Below are 14,264 nucleotides of genomic sequence, written 5' to 3' on the forward strand. Positions count from 1 at the left end.
CACATCATTCAGGAGTTCAGCTGTGTGATATGGAACATAAAGTCCCATTAAAAAGTAAAATAACACACTGCATTTAAATGACAGCATAGTTAAAGGCTATGAAATGTGTGTAATTTAAAAAGAAACTTCAAGGTTCATTAAAGCTTACCAAAATAAAAGATATACTAAATGAAAGGAACCATGTGCTAACACTATGCTAACATTTCTTGTGATCAACATAAATAAGATACAATTCTCATTCTAATACCCATACTTCAGATGTATAATAGAATCACAGTGACAAGGAGTAACTGTGACACAATGTATCTAAAGAACGCATGTATACAGCCTCTCATCAACTACAGACCAATGTTAGGTATCAATCTAAAGGTCAAGATTGATGCAAAGATGCTTGAAATTCATCTTGGTGTTCTAGCTAGGCTAACCCAGCTTCAATGAAACTAGGACAGCTTCATGCCAGGATGGGGGTGCTCCTGACAATATAACAATCTCTTAACTTTACAGATCTAACAAAAAGATCCTCCATGGCTCTTATGATACTAAGCTTGAACTCAGGGATGGTTGAATGTTCCTATTGGAGACCTTAAAATACTTTGTCATACTTAGCTCCTTTATTGTGGATAACAGTGTGCTCTACCATGACCTGTAGGCCATGATGAGCACTGTGGGTGTACTGGCATTGCAAATTAAAAATTATATGAGGTATCGGTGTGTCCCTTTCACTACTGCTTTTTACTCTTTCAACTTAAGTGTAGTCTTAAATGATCATGGAAAATATGGATATCGAAGGTGTAATATGTAAGTACCGGGGATACACGTTAAGAGTATATGCTGAAAACGAAATCTCACTCTGCAATTTCTCCAGTTTCTTCTCTTCCAAATATTTTTAGGCATTCAAATCCTTCTCAAAACTTTTTACCCACAAAATAACCAATTTGAAATGTGTATTTACATCGGAATCTGGTGAATATCTTACTACTTAAAGCAGCACCGTCACTCCCCTCCTTCCACCGCAAAATGAGTATTTCAGAAAGATAAAATCTCTATGAAATACTCATATTGACTGTGTTGGAATTTGCTGAAATTCCATCCCAGCAAAAAGATATACTGAGACAAACGAGGGACTACTTTATCTCAGTTTATTTCCTCCGCCTGATACTTTTAGACACTGGACACTGGCTACCGCCTTCTGGAAATGTGAATCACCCAGCAGGGAATTAGCTCTGTCTATGGTGGAGTGATGTTGGCACTGGCACTGGAGCACCAGAAGCAGAAGAGGACTGTGGCGTTATACCAACGAGTAGCTGGGTTACTATAGCCTAGGTTGTCCCGTCACTTTCTGTAGAAACTACAGAAGGATTACTCTCACCGAAACACTAGCCAAGACTTAGTGAGGAGTGATTAAGAACTAATGGTTTTGTCACACAATGCCACCATTTATAACTGGGGTCTCAACAAGAGGTCTCCAGGGAGAACAATAGATTGCGACATACCCGGGCCTTGGTGTCTGTGCCTGAGCTGGTAATTTAATTATCGACCGTACACCTTAGCAGGTTAACAAAAACAGAAATAAAACATAGTTCCCGTGCTCACATCTCCACAACAGTGCCATCTGGAGAGCACATGCTGTCCAAAATGTGCCCGGATCAGATGTGGCTAGTCTGAATTAGGTGGAAGTCTAAAGTTCAGCATTAACAGAAAGTAACTGTGCTGCATTAACCAGCACTATGCAAATAAAATTGTTTACCTAAAAAAGACTGCACACATGCTCCTTTTTAGTTGTGTTGAAAACCGTGTCCAGTACCACATTGCTAATAGTTTTATTTAATGTCACATTACTAACCTTTTTATTCAATGTCACACTCACATTGCTTATAGACAAATCAGTGTATAAGAAGTTTGCATAGTGTTCTGTAAATTCTTCATCATTTTGCATTGTTGGTCTGTAAATTAAGCAAGGTTTATTGCGATACTTTTGCTACTACAGTTTTGCATGATTTCAGAAATAAAAATAAAATTCAAAATATATTTGTGAATTATTTATACAATAAATGTGGAAAGAACATTCTTCAAGGTCACACCTAGCACATTATAGGCAAAGCTTTCAAAATTACATTACCCTTTTTAATAAGACAGATTATAGAGGAACATGTACTGCTACTCCCAACATTATACTTACCTGGTTCAGTAATCTGTTTTTATGTTGTTATTGAGCTGACAATAAATAGGTTTAATGTAGCTATGTTTCAATATGTACCTGTTGCATGGAACAGAAAATAAGAAAAAGGAATTGGGGTCACTGAATCTTTTATTACTATTATAAAACAAGTGAAAATAAAGGATCAGTTAGCGCACCATAGCTACCACATGCAGCCACAGTTCTGGGTTAAACAAGTGGTTTTGAAATACATGTTTGATCAAAACCGGGGTCACCAAGGCAAGCCTGGTTCCTGCTCACCATGTTGCTAATTCAGAAGTTACACTTCTATATCAATTTCATCCATATATTGATGGCCTTGATTCGACTAAGCGTGCCATTGATTTGCTCTGAGATCTAGAACTGAATCTCAGTTTTTGATGTAGCAATAACATATTGTTATTCCATTGTACAGTATTACACTGTATGTATTTTCCTCTTTGTTTTTATATGAAGAGGGTCACATGGCCAGGCCTGTATGTATTTTGTCACAAAAAGACATAAAGGAGCATTTCTAAAGAGGAACTTCTAATAATGCTCATTTCTATTGACTATTAAATAGTAATATGAATGCAATAATATTTGTATTGTTTAATTTATTTATGTTAGTGATCACCATTCTTTCTCATAGCATTTTATTACAGATACCAGAGACTATTCATGTGTTTATAACAGTAACATTTTTATATTATTTATATGTTTTTATTTGTTGTTGCTGTGTTGTTGTTTTTGCACTGCAAATTCCAATTATTTTCTGTATTATGTATTATTATTAGGGTAAAGATAGGTGGTTATATCATGGCTTGTTACTGGTTACATTTATATGAGACCTGTTACCTTTCTGGAATTTACACCAATAAACAAAACAATCAATAATCAATTTTTTAACTTGTTTTAACCTTTTTCTTAAGATGCTCTGTTTTCTTAAAGATTTATTTTAAAGACTTAGCAAATGGACTCAAACTGCAGTTCAGACAAAGCAAAGCAAGAGCAAACATTGTAAACGAAGACGGGAAACAGAAACATTGTTATATTTACAGGACTTATAACAATGACTGACAGGAAGTTAAGATGGAGGCACCCATTTCCAGAATAAATAGGTGTGGATTTATTTCACACCTCACAAATATGAATTTATTAAATATAGGGAAACGTAAACATAACATTAAAAATTCACAGTTCCTCTGTAAGACTAGTGATGAGACAAGTTAGGTCAAGAGGCCTAGAGATTGTAGGAAAAGTTGCAAAACCTGGGAACACTGAGAGCTCAGCCCTCACTAGTTCTCTTATGGTAACGAGTTAAAGTTCAAAGTTGTGTTGTCACAAGTATACCGGTAATTAATAATAACCTCTTCATGACAAGATGATACAAGATGATAGTGGTGCATCAGGGACTACCATGACAACTGGCACTTCTCTGGGACTTACACCATTGAGTAAAACATTGAAAATCTCTTTCACTGATCAACCACAATATTAAAACCACCTGCCTTATATCATGTAGGTCCCCCTTGTGCTGCTCTGATGCGTCAATGCATGGATTCCAAAAGATCTCTGAATGTGTCCTTTAAGTCCTGCAAGATTGAGATCTGGGGAATCTGGAGGCCAAGGCCGCACCTGGAACTCTCTGTTTTGTTCCTCAAACCATTCCAGAACACTTTATGCAGTGTGGCAGTGTGCATAAGCCTGCTGAAAGAGACCACTGCCATCAGGAAACATCATTGCCATGAAGGGGTGTACATAGTCTGCAACAATCTCTAGGTAGGTGACACGTGTCAAAGTAGCATCCATATGAATGCCAGGACCCAAAGTTTCCAAGCAGAATATTTGGGCTTGGCAAAGTCACTCAGATATTTTCGCTTGCCCATTTATCCTGCTTCCAACACAGGAAATTCAAAAAATGACTGTACATTTGCTGCCTAATATATCCCACCTGTGACAACTGCCATTGTAACAATATAATCAATGTTATTCACTCCGCAGGTCAGTGGTTTTAATTTTGTGGCTGGTCAGCATATAACATCTGATGACCTTTTTTCAAGTGCTGTTCTGCTTTCTTTTAAATTTATAGTAAAGATTTAGTAAATTGTATCAACGCTTTAATTTTAGAGGTGTGAGTGGGTGTGTGGCTTGGGGCAGGGCTGTTCTGAGAAATTATTGGTGACTTACTAATAATTTATGCAGGTAAAATGGAATATAAAACAAGAACAATGTATCTTACTTAGACTGATTTAGAAATACTTTTTTTGTAGTTTAAAGACTCATTACTGTGAGTATTATTGCTGTGGAGCTATGTTATACACTCCAACACACCAACAATTTGGAGCTACTAGAATAGAGGAATATTAGGATAGAGAAGAGGGACAGAGGAATTTGGCCCCAAAGCAGGAAATCTCCTTCTAAATAGGGACACCTGGAAAGCGTGCATCACAATTCAGTTTATTCCAGGCACAGGCAAGGCACACAATGCAAATGAGGAGGAGAGACATAAACATTGTTTAATTTTACCTCTCTATCATTTTTCTATGCTGACTGCAAAGTGCAAATGACAGGGTTTATAACAATGATTGACAGGGAGATAACATGGAAGCAGTCAGTTGCAAGAGAGACATGTGAATTTCTTTATTTAATTTCACACTAGACATATTTGTAAATATAGCAGATAAATATGTTTAATATCAATTAAACATTCTGGGAAGTAACATTTCCCCTTCAATGGGATTCGCCTAAACCATTCTCATAAAAGAAATAACAGCTGTGATCTCATTTACCCAAAGATGGAAGTGTTGGTCTTTTGTTGGTGGTGACATTAAAAATAATACCAGGCAGTATTATTTTACTGAGAGGGTAGTGGATGCATGGAATAGCCTTCCTGCTGAAGTGGTAGAGGTTAACACGGGAGTTTAAGCATGCATGGGATATGCATAAGGCTATCCTGGATATAAGATAAGGCCAGGGACTAATGAAAGTATTTAGAAAATTGGGCAGACTAGATCGTCCGAATGGTTCTGATCTGCCGTAACAGTCTACGTTTCTACATTGCTCGGAAGTAGCTTTCTGCAGCCCAAACAATGTCAATGTTATCTAAATCATTGCTATATGTTATGCTGGGACTGTTTAATGATTTAATTATGTATATTATTTTTATATCTAACTATAATTGTGAGAAAAGCATTTTTTTTATCACTTAAATGCAGAAAAGAAAAAAAAAATAAAGGAAAAGGGAGTTCTGTAAACGTAGCTCAACTAATTGTTGTGACACCTTTATGTCATTTGGCATAAGGGTTAATTGTGGATTTAAATATTGAGCAGGTATATACAAGGTTCTTTTAGGAGTACCAGAATCTCCTCCTTGCATCAATAGACAACTCCACCTATAGCCTCCAGGGAAAAGGAGGGTAGACCTGAATTCAAACACATACACACCCAGCACTTTTGCAACATTATATGTCAATTTAATTTTACAGAGGTTATTTGCCGGTCACAAGAAAACTAAATACCTTAAAGAACCTTTGAGCTGACAACAGGATTTTGAAATACAACAATGAAGCATTCTTCTTTAGGTTTCATAAGACAAGGCAATGCTTTTAAAATAAATAGCCTATTATGTTTGTTAACCATATGAGGGTCAGAAGGCTAATAAACAAGTGATGAATGGTACACCATCGGGGCATACAAAGGGTTAACGCATTTTAAAGTCATAGTACTTATTAGTAAAAGTACCCCGTATGGCCCGTATGGCAACAGCTGTTTTGCTTACATTTAATATGGGTGGATCTTATAAATACATAATTACATTTATATTACTGGAGATTTTAAAATTCAGGAATTTTAATGAGAAGCATAAAATGGCCTGTGCTCTTGCCAAATTTGTGCAACACTTTCTCAGAAGATATTAAAGAAAATGGATGGGTAGAGCTATTAAGTGAATGAGGAATGCTTCTGATTACATACCGTCACAAGTCATTTAAGAATGAGCAACGCTAGGTAGTAGGGCAGTGGGTCATGACAATTTAGTTGTTCCACTGATAATTTGGCTAACTAACTCTATAGCCTTGTGCACAGTGGAAAACTTTTGTTCAGCTGAACCATTTCCCCCCCCCCCCAAATTTAATTTCATTTGGAACCTCTCACACAGTTTGGTTCGTTTGGATATCGTGCATGGGGAAAAACAATTTGGATGAAGAAAAAAGGGCACAAAAATGGGCCAATCAGTGAATTGCAAAATATATACATAATATAAATATTCCATACCTAGCCGTGCACACCAAGTGTGCCCAGGCAACCCTAATGCACCCGCTACATGAGCGACAGGGAGATCAGAAGATCTTTAATGCGAGAGAGCTTTTCTGGTGGGATGCAGCCGCTACCTGCAGTTTAAAAGAAAAAAAAAATACCTGGAAGAATGGTGGGGAGGTGCAAAGAGCAACGGCAGCAAATTGCTCCTCGCAATAATTTCGACAGCTAAAGGCCATCGAGATACAAATTGACGTCATATCCCGGCAGCTACCAATCTGAGACATTAGACTGGCTGGGGGAACGGAGGATACATAAAATGTTAGGAGTACAGTTTTGTATTCCTGACACAATAGAACTTCTTTAAGTCATAGTTCACGCACTTGACAAATTAATCCCTATAGAGGTCAGTGGTTCTATAGCCTAGGCCTAGGAGCTGAAATGCAAATCCAGAATTATTTTTTTTTAGTATATGAGGAGGGTCTTATATTCGAGTGGTGGGCTGAGAATTTAGCTGACTATTTGGGCTACATTGAATTAGTATATATTTAAGCAAACTTAATTCTTTAGTGTCATTACTAAGTAATATCATCACACAGCCAGGCTTATTGTTTGTGATTACACCAAATAGACCTATAGCCCAAAAGATAATAATGTAGGACATGTTATTGTATATCCAAAGCAAGCAGTAGGCTCCATTGTCAAGCAAATGTATTCACTCTGCGGTTACATGAATTCAAGCACCATTTATGCAAACTTACAATATTTATTTTGTATGGATGAACTAAAAGAAAAAGAGGGGTAACAGGAGAGATGGGCACTCCATACGGATTTCCTTAAAAGGACACTATTGTCACCAGAACAACTACAGCTTATTGAATTTGTTCTGGTGAGTATAATCATTACCTTCAGGTTTTTTGCTGTAAACATTGTCTTTTCAGAGAAAATGCAGTGTTTACATTACAGCCTAGTGATAACTTCACTGGCCACTCCTCAGATGGCCGTTAGAGATCCTTCCTGGGTCATGGCTGCCTAAAATGCATCCAAACATTCAGTGTCTTCTCCCTCTGCTTGCAGACACTAAACTTTCCTCATAGAGATTCATTGATTCAATTCATCTCTATGAGGAGATGCTGATTTGCCAGGGCTGTGTTTGAATCATGCTGGCTCTGCCCCTGATCTGCCTCCTTGTAAGTCTCAGCCAATCCTATGGGGAAGCATTGTGATTGTAATACCGGAGAAACTGACGGAAGCCAAGCACAGAGAGATGGACACAGGTTTCTTCAGGAAGGAAGAGATTCTTTATTGGATCACCGATCGGGACTCAGAGGGACTAATGTCACCAAAATACAGCAAGTTCTGAGCCCCGGACAATAGTGCAGGCTCCTTATATAGGCACATAACTCCTCCCATATTAAGCTCCACCCGCACATTCTCTTGACCAATCAATACAAATAAGAATTAACTTCCTGCTTGACCGCATGGCCTGTCCAGCACAATGGAGGAGGGGAATACTATATCCTGTATTCTTGCACATGCTCCGTACACTACTGATCGTATCTTGCCTCGTGCAACCAACTGATCGATACGTCAGCATATGCACGTACACATGCCACGTGGTAATCTCGGCCTACTAAATTTATTTTTACCGAGATTCCACCACATTCCCCCCTTTGATGCCTCTTGATATTTCACAATTACTTGAGGCATCACTTAACCTTGGTTTGCATACACCGCAAGTTACCTTGAACCAGACCAGACTTATCTATGATGTGAATCTTCAACATTCATCTTCCTGCATTGGTTCTCCCTGATCTAGAGCCTTATATTTATAAATTGCCATTATCTGTGCAGCAGCCTTCCTCTCTGCTATATTTTCTATCAGGCTTTGCACAGACCTAACTACTAAGGGTATAAGACACGGCAGGAGTAGACACAACATTAAAATTAGTAGGACTCTGTAACGGATCGCCTGGCCCCCCCGACTTGGTACCTCCGTTAATGGAGGCTCCTAGTGCTTCCTGAGGACTCCAAGCACTCTGGCAGACACCACAATCACCGAATCCGAGAAACCTTTAAATTCTCCCAAGCATATGAATGCTGTAGACCATTGGATAGGAACCATACGAATAGGCTTGTACTCCTAGCAGTCAACTGGAACAGCATACAATAAATCCTTCCCCCAATAATGAGACGACACATCACTTTGAGGGTAAAACAGGAACTCTGGACTGGCTCATCCAGCCTGGCTTTTATTTCCAACTCACACATACAGGCCACACCCAGGGGGAGGCATAAAAGAACCAATGACATAGATGTTACCTCCCACACATCCCCTCCCCTTAGTGTGACACATAATCCCATTATGCATACAGAGTAAAATATACTTTTACACAACTTTCATAACTTTAAAACCATACATCACATTCACATAAAAATACATATCCACAATCAATCCATTCAGGGGAACAACATATTAAAAAATGGCATGAATCCGACCAGGGGTTAAAAAGTTACTAAAAGTATCTTTTGTTCCTTTCTGGCTGGCAGAAAAACATCCCCACAATGCACCCTGGTTTCCTCCCTTCTGCCCTGGAGTTAATTGGAGAAGTAATCCAATTACCCAGGACTAAAGGCAGACTCCATTAACCACATGGTTGCAAAACAACATAAAACACTTTAAAATACACAAAGTCACATCTACACATAACACACAGACATTTCACCTATCCCCAGATAGCTGGGATCTGCACGCACAAAACTACCGAATAGCGCGCAGATCCTACTCACACAGTACAATTGCCATGGAGCTAAAGTCTTTCCCATAGTCTTTCATTATATGAATAGGCTCCATGGTATGGCTATCTGGGGTATCACATTCCCATAAAGTCTGGTCCATAGTCCAAAGGCAAGAGGCGGGCAATCAGCCCCCTCCAAGGACACGTGGCGAGGTCGGTTTCGCCACACTTCTCCCCTTTACCCCCCAGACTAACAGGGTACTTGACCTCCTGCCGGTCAGTGCCCTTGTTAGTCCAGCAGCCCACCCACAAGACAGAAACAGCAGAGCAGCCCACCCACAATAAACAGTTACTACACCTGGGTGAGGGAGAATCTTGTCCAGGTTCAGGTGCCTCACCACGGCTGTGTGGGGGACTGGTAGGCTGCCTTGGTAGGTTGCTGAGGGGGCAGAGACCAGCGGTACTCTGTCCTGTTGCCAGCACTACCACGGGCGTAGTCTGGTTGGAGCCTGGTTGCTGGAGACCGACTGTCTCCCCTTTAAATACACCGCTCTGCTGCTGGAGACCGACTGTCTCCCCTTGAGTTACACAGCTCTGCTGCTGGAGACCGACTGTCTCCCCTTTAGTTACACAGCTCTGCTGCTGGAGACAGACTGTCTCCCCTTTAGTTACACAGCTCTGCTGCTGGAGACAGACTGTCTCCCCTTTAAATACACCGCTCTGCTGCTGGAGACCGACTGTCTCCCCTTGAGTTACACCGCTCTGCTGCTGGAGACCGACTGTCTCCCCTTGAGTTACACAACTCTGCTGCTGGAGACCGACTGTCTCCCCTTTAGTTACACAGCTCTGCTGCTGGAGACAGACTGTCTCCCCTTTGGCTAAACAGCCCTGTTGTGGGGGGGCAGGACCGACCGTCCCTACCCCCTGTGCTGGAAGTGCAGAGACCACGGTCCCATCTGCACAGGTGTGGGGCTTACAGTCTCCCCCTGGTACATTAAGCTGCCGCTGGGGAGAGGTGGTAACCAGCTCCTCTCCCATTAGAACACTCTGCCGCTGGGGAATGGAGACTGGGCTCTCTATTCCCTGTACATTAATGATCCGCCGCTGGGGAGAGGTGGTAACAATCTCCTCTCCCATGCATACTTCCTGTCTCTGCGGAGGGAGACCGACTGTCTCTCCTCCCAGCACAGAGTCCTGCTGTGGGGGAAAGGGGGCTGGGCTCTCTATTCCCTGCTGGATACTCTGCCGCTGGGGAATGGAGACCGGGCTCCCAATTCCCAACAAATCACACTGCCGCTGGGGAGGGAGGACGGCTCCTTCAGCTCCCTGTAACTTGGCCATCTGCGCTGGTGTGGGGCTTACGGTCTCCCCTTGGTGGGTTAGGCTGCCGCTGGAGAGAGGGTGTAACAAACTCCTCTCCCTTACACAGCTCCTTACACAGCTCCTTACACAGCTCCTTACACAGCTCCTTACACAGCTCCTCTCCCATTAGAACACTCTGCCGCTGGGGAATGGAGACTGGGCTCTCTATTCCCTGTACATTAATGATCCGCCGCTGGGGAGAGGTGGTAACAATCTCCTCTCCCATGCATACTTCCTGTCTCTGCGGAGGGAGACCGACTGTCTCTCCTCCCAGCACAGAGTCCTGCTGTGGGGGAAAGGGGGCTGGGCTCTCTATTCCTGTCTCTGCGGAGGGAGACCGACTGTCTCTCCTCCCAGCACAGAGTCCTGCTGTGGGGGAAAGGGGGCTGGGCTCTCTATTCCCTGCTGGATACTCTGCCGCTGGGGAATGGAGACCGGGCTCCCAATTCCCAACAAATCACACTGCCGCTGGGGAGGGAGGACGGCTCCTTCAGCTCCCTGTAACTTGGCCATCTGCGCTGGTGTGGGGCTTACGGTCTCCCCTTGGTGGGTTAGGCTGCCGCTGGAGAGAGGGTGTAACAAACTCCTCTCCCTTACACACTTTCAGCCGCTGGGGAGCAGGGCTGACCCTCTGTACTCCCTGTAGGCAGGGCGCAGAGACCACGGTCCCATCTGCGCTGGTGAGGGGCTTACTGTCTCTCCTTGGTGAGCTGCGCTGCCGCTGGGGAGAGGGAATAACAAACTCCTCTCCCTTACACACCTTCAGCCGCGGGGGAGAGGGGATAACAGGCTCCTCTCCCTGCACCGTAGACTTCCGCTGGGGAGCAAGAACGGCACCTTCAGCTCCCTGTAACGCACACTGCCGCTGGGGATCTGGGCCGACTGCCCAGCATCCCTGTAGGGCCGGTAGAGAGACCGCAGTCCCATCTCCACCTGCCATCTGTGGGTCTTCCCAGGACCAATCCGTGAGGCCCCGCAACATTTGTGAGTAAGGGCCCGGTGGAGAGACCTTGGTCCCATCACTACCTGCCTGTTGTGGTTCCTCACAGGACCAGTCTATGAGGACCCCCACTTCGGGTTCCTCCCGCCGCCTCAGGGAAAGACGGCTAACCTCCTCGGATGCAGCCTCTACTCGGCTGCTGTACCGCTCCTGCTGCTGAGCATACTTCCTCTCTTTTGCCAACCGGAATTCTCGGTCCAGCCTTGTGTTTCGCTCAGCCATGACCTGGTTCCAGATCACCCGGCGTGTCTCCATGGGTATATCATCCCCATACTCGGCCACTCGCTGCCTCACCTCGGCCAGCCAATCATCTCCAGAGCCAGAACCTTCCATACTTGTCTGCTCCCAGGGGCGCTGCACGACTGCTAGCGTTGCCCTCAATTTGTAAATCCAAACAGTGTCTCTGAGCTGCTTTACCTCACACTAGGACGCCATCCCACCGCTTGCCACCAATGTAACGGATCGCCTGGCACCCCGACTTGGTACCTCCGTTAATGGATGCTCCTAGTGCTTCCTGAGGACTCCAAGCACTCTGGCAGACACCACAATCACCGAATCCGAGAAACCTTTAAATTCTCCCAAGCATATGAATGCTGTAGACCATTGGATAGGAACCATACGAATAGGCTTGTACTCCTAGCAGTCAACTGGAACAGCATACAATAAATCCTTCCCCCAATAATGAGACGACACATCACTTTGAGGGTAAAACAGGAACTCTGGACTGGCTCATCCAGCCTGGCTTTTATTTCCAACTCACACATACAGGCCACACCCAGGGGGAGGCATAAAAGAACCAATGACATAGATGTTACCTCCCACACATCCCCTCCCCTTAGTGTGACACATAATCCCATTATGCATACAGAGTAAAATATACTTTTACACAACTTTCATAACTTTAAAACCATACATCACATTCACATAAAAATACATATCCATAATCAATCCATTCAGGGGAACAACATATTAAAAAATGGCATGAATCCGACCAGGGGTTAAAAAGTTACTAAAAGTATCTTTTGTTCCTTTCTGGCTGGCAGAAAAACATCCCCACAATGCACCCTGGTTTCCTCCTTTCTGCCCTGGAGTTAATTGGAGAAGTAATCCAATTACCCAGGACTAAAGGCAGACTCCATTAACCACATGGTTGCAAAACAACATAAAACACTTTAAAATACACAAAGTCACATCTACACATAACACACAGACATTTCACCTATCCCCAGATAGCTGGGATCTGCACGCACAAAACTACCGAATAGCGCGCAGATCCTACTCACACAGTACAATTGCCATGGAGCTAAAGTCTTTCCCATAGTCTTTCATTATATGAATAGGCTCCATGGTATGGCTATCTGGGGTATCACATTCCCATAAAGTCTGGTCCATAGTCCAAAGGCAAGAGGCGGGCAATCAGCCCCCTCCAAGGACACGTGGCGAGGTCGGTTTCGCCACAGACTCCACCTACCACTGCCTTAAGCCCTCCAAACCACTCATACCAGCTACCAAACCAACTACTTGGATTATACCCTTTCCATACCTGAGTAGGCACATGCGCTAGTTTAACCATATGGCTAGCAAGCTCAGCTATTGCTTGCCCTTCGTCATCTATTTGAAGACAGCAATTGCTCAGGTTAAACTTCCCACATACACCTCCCTCTACTGCCAAAAGGTAATCCAAGGCTAATCTATTTTGGTATACTGCTGTCCTCATCCTGGTATTGTGCTTCGCTAGAAGATTGAGCGCTTGTGATGTCTCGTTAGTAATGATCTCAACCACTGCCTGTAATCTTATAATACGGTTGAGCATATAAATTGGGGTTCTATAACCAAAGGTACCGTCCTCTGCCCACGTGGCTGGCCCATAGTAATCTATAATACGCTGGGGAGGCCATTCATTATCTTCCCAGGCGCCTATCTCTATGGGTCCCCTTTTCTTCCTATGATTCACATCATACACTTTAACACCTAAAGTCTCACCTGTTTCAATAGGTAACAAGAAGAAGGATGGTTTGAGCATACCCAACACACATGCCCCTTCCCAGTCCTGTGGCAACTCCGAATAGGCTTTCTTACCACAGATCCAGTACAAATTTGCTGGGGCTCTCCAGTTAGATGTGATGGATAAATCAAACCACACATCCTTTAAATTGGCGTATCTAGCAAACGGGTTAGATGGTTCTGAGATATTTGAAGCCGACCACCAAGTTGTATTCTTCGTATCATCATCATAAGCTTTTTGCCCTAGACAAGTTAATTCTCCTACAGAAGTATTATACATCATTTCTTTCCTCGTTATGCAAACATAACCTATGATGGAGGTCTTTAATCTCCACTCAGATTTACCTCTAACACTCATATGATAATCGGCTTGTGTAGATATTAATTGGTCAACTGCCTCAGAACCGGACATTACCTCCTTTGCTTCCCAAGGCCATTGGTCTCCCATGTTAGTACCTCCACACACATAGCAGTTGGTAACATTAAGACTACCGGCAATACTTTCAGCTAAATCAATAAACAGGTTTTTAGCATTATGGGGGATCTTATTATCTATGCTCATCTCTTCATAAAAGGAATGGTATACTTGATGAGTCTGGGAGGATACCGTATCAATCTCTATCCCTATAAACAATACTGTCCCAGGATCTAAACCCGTCCCATATATTTGAAACCCAAATAAATTACCATATTTATCTAAGAACTTGTCGGGGTTATTTAGAAGTAT

This window comes from Pelobates fuscus, chromosome 6, assembly GCF_036172605.1.
Source record: "Pelobates fuscus isolate aPelFus1 chromosome 6, aPelFus1.pri, whole genome shotgun sequence".
NCBI classification, from domain to species: Eukaryota; Metazoa; Chordata; class Amphibia; order Anura; family Pelobatidae; genus Pelobates; species Pelobates fuscus.